This window comes from Arachis ipaensis, chromosome B03 (assembly GCF_000816755.2).
Source record: "Arachis ipaensis cultivar K30076 chromosome B03, Araip1.1, whole genome shotgun sequence".
In the NCBI taxonomy this organism is placed as follows: domain Eukaryota; kingdom Viridiplantae; phylum Streptophyta; class Magnoliopsida; order Fabales; family Fabaceae; genus Arachis; species Arachis ipaensis.
Window position 1 is genome coordinate 30887356 of NC_029787.2, and position 2884 is coordinate 30890239.

Sequence of the window (2884 nt, forward strand, 5' to 3'; positions counted from 1 at the left end):
AACCTTGTAACACCTCTATATTGAGATGTTCTCTAGCCAAAGGTATCAATGGATTTTCTATGAGTAATTTGCTTCTGGTTCTGCTCCACCATTTCGTCATGCACCCTCTTCTTTGTAGTGCTCATGACAGCATGTGATGCTTGTTGTGAGGATGTGACACAACTTGATTGGGAGCTTGGACTCATGGACAACCTCAGTGATCGTTAAGGGTGTTAAAGCAAAAGCTGGACATTATGCCCAAACAGACCTGAGAATTGAAAAAGAGAGATTATCTTTACAAGAGAAAAGATTAAAATGAAACTAAGATAAGAAAGAGATCGATCAGGTAACTGAATAGGAGAAAAGAGATAGTGTTACCTCATATATCTATGTATAGACATAGTTCTGATGGTCTGCAGTGGCACTATTTCCTTTCTATACACACAGAAAACCACACAAAAAACCACACAGAAGAGTTTGTGGTTAATTAATGAATTAATATATATATAATAAAATTTAAATTCTTTTAATATTTATTTAACTGAACCAGTAAATTAAAATTATTTGACTAGCCTAAATTGATTACAATCAAATAAGACTAATTGATATATTTAACTAAAACGATGCAATTAAAATATGATTTGATAAAGGTTTCAAAATGCATGAAACGTAATAGTAATTATATCTTGTTTTTATTTTATCAATTTCCTTATTTTATCAATTTTCTTATTACGACACTAGCTAGGAATGCAAATAAGTAGTTTATTAGTCTTATCCCAACAAGAATGTGAAGCACAGACCATAATGGTTCTAAAATAACCTTATGGAAAATATTGGAATGTATGATCGGAGAGAGAGTTTTATGTTAGTACTTATTGGCACTTATTATGGATAAGTAAGAAAAGGGAATTATTTGATTCAAGCTACACTAGACCTCCTTATCAGCAATCACTAATTCTCAATCACGTCCACAACATTAGAAACACTTCATAAAAGGAACATGAGCATAGTTTTTAAGGGCAAGACAGAGTAAACCTCCTCTTATTGGCAGAGTTATCAGGAACTGGAATGAAAACTGGATCACTGAATTCAAACAAGAAAAAAAAAGGTTGAGATATGTGACGCTATGCTAACCATAGCCACCAATCAGCAGAACAAAATTTCAATCCAATCATTAATAGGATAATGGAATTCAAAAACAAAATTTGCAAGCTAAAATGAAGACATACCTTGCAATGTTCAACACAAGTTGATGCAAGATGAAATTAAAATGCAAGTAAAAAAGACTTGTTTATTTTTTGTGATGCTATGCTAACTGTGATCATCAATGATACAAGGTGCAAAAGAAGGCAACAAATAGAAAATGACGGATTAATAATTGTAATGACAATATTAAATATGAATGGATTTTTTCTATATAATATGTAATGCATTGCAAGCAACATACAAAAACAAAATAAATTAAAAGAAAAGAATGAAGATGAGGAAATTTCGAAGAGGACAAAATGGTCAAAGAGCGTGCCCTTTCCTGGAAGCCTTCACAGTCCACACCCACCAACTGTACAAAAACCAAAGCCACTTTCCTGGAAGTACCCTTAATCCCTTTTTCCCCTTCTTCCAAGTCACACACACACATTTCTTAATTACTATTATAATATTATTCCAACCTGCATGCACCTTCAAATCACATATACACATACCAATCTCTATCTCTCTTTCCGTATATAAACCCCCTAATAAACACTATCTTTGCCCATTGCACTTCCTAATCCCAAAACCACTCTCGCTCTACACAATCACTCATAACTGAATAGTAGTTTCAGTGGAGTCGATATAATGGAAGCATTGAATAATAGAAGATTATTGCAGTCACATTCAGTCAATATTATAATAGAGATTACTGCTGTTATAGTATTATATGAATTTAATTTTTTTTCCTTTCTTATAATGCTCAAAATCCTGCCCTGCATCTAATTTCTTCCATAATTACCAACTAATTTAAATAATAAAAGATTCTCATTGCAATCTTTGTTACTCACAAAACTATATACTATATCATATGATTTTTCTGACCTCTATACACTGTGGTCCATGTTCCAAGTTTCCTCCGCTAGCCTCTGTAACACCCTAATATTCAAATCCTTATGCTCGAGTCATAAGTCAATGATATTACGGTGGTACGACTCTCAGGTGGATTTTTAATAAATAAATATAGGTAATTTCGAAAGGAGTATTAATCGAGAAGCCTGAAAAGAGTAGAAATAAAATCGCGAAGATGTATCTCTCACGTTTCGACAACAAAAGATAAACCGTGAAGCCGAAAATGATATACGGACAAGGCGTAGAGGAGATTAAGAGATAGATAACAGATAGATAATAAAAGATTCTCATTGCAATCTTTGTTACTCACAAAACTATATACTATATCATATGATTTTTCTGACCTCTATACACTGTGGTCCATGTTCCAAGTTTCCTCCGCTAGCCTCTGTAACACCCTAATATTCAAATCCTTATGCTCGAGTCAGAAGTCAATGATATTACGGTGGTACGACTCTCAGGTGGATTTTTAATAAATAAATATAGGTAATTTCGAAAGGAGTATTAATCGAGAAGCCTGAAAAGAGTAGAAATAAAATCGCGAAGACGTATCTCTCACGTTTCGACAACGAAAGATAAACCGTGAAGCCGAAAACGATATACGGACAAGGCGTAGAGGAGATTAAGAGATAGATAACAGATAGATATATATAACATAAGTAAATAGCCACTAGTTGCGACCCGCGAAGTTTAGGTCGGCTAGGGTACAGTATGAAAGTAGTTGACAACAGTATATCCTAATCTCTCCCGAAGGAAACATGAGAGCCTCTATAGACAAATTCAAAGAGTTCAATACATAATATAA

The 2884-nt window shown here is 33.6% G+C and overlaps 1 long non-coding RNA gene across 2 annotated transcripts in view; it reads right to left on the minus strand.

Annotated features, from left to right (window-relative positions):
- LOC107630246 overlaps positions 1–2101 on the minus strand; it is a 3648-nt gene extending 1547 nt beyond the window's left edge. Inside the window, exons 1-4 of one of the 2 annotated variants that reach the window (XR_001618196.2) lie at positions 1209–2101; positions 1015–1062; positions 358–414; positions 4–247 (exon numbers count right to left, since the gene is read on the minus strand). This is a non-coding gene — a long non-coding RNA (uncharacterized LOC107630246). The remainder of the gene's footprint in view (positions 1–3; positions 248–357; positions 415–1014; positions 1063–1208) is intronic. The other variant, XR_002359127.1, reaches the window with a different exon arrangement.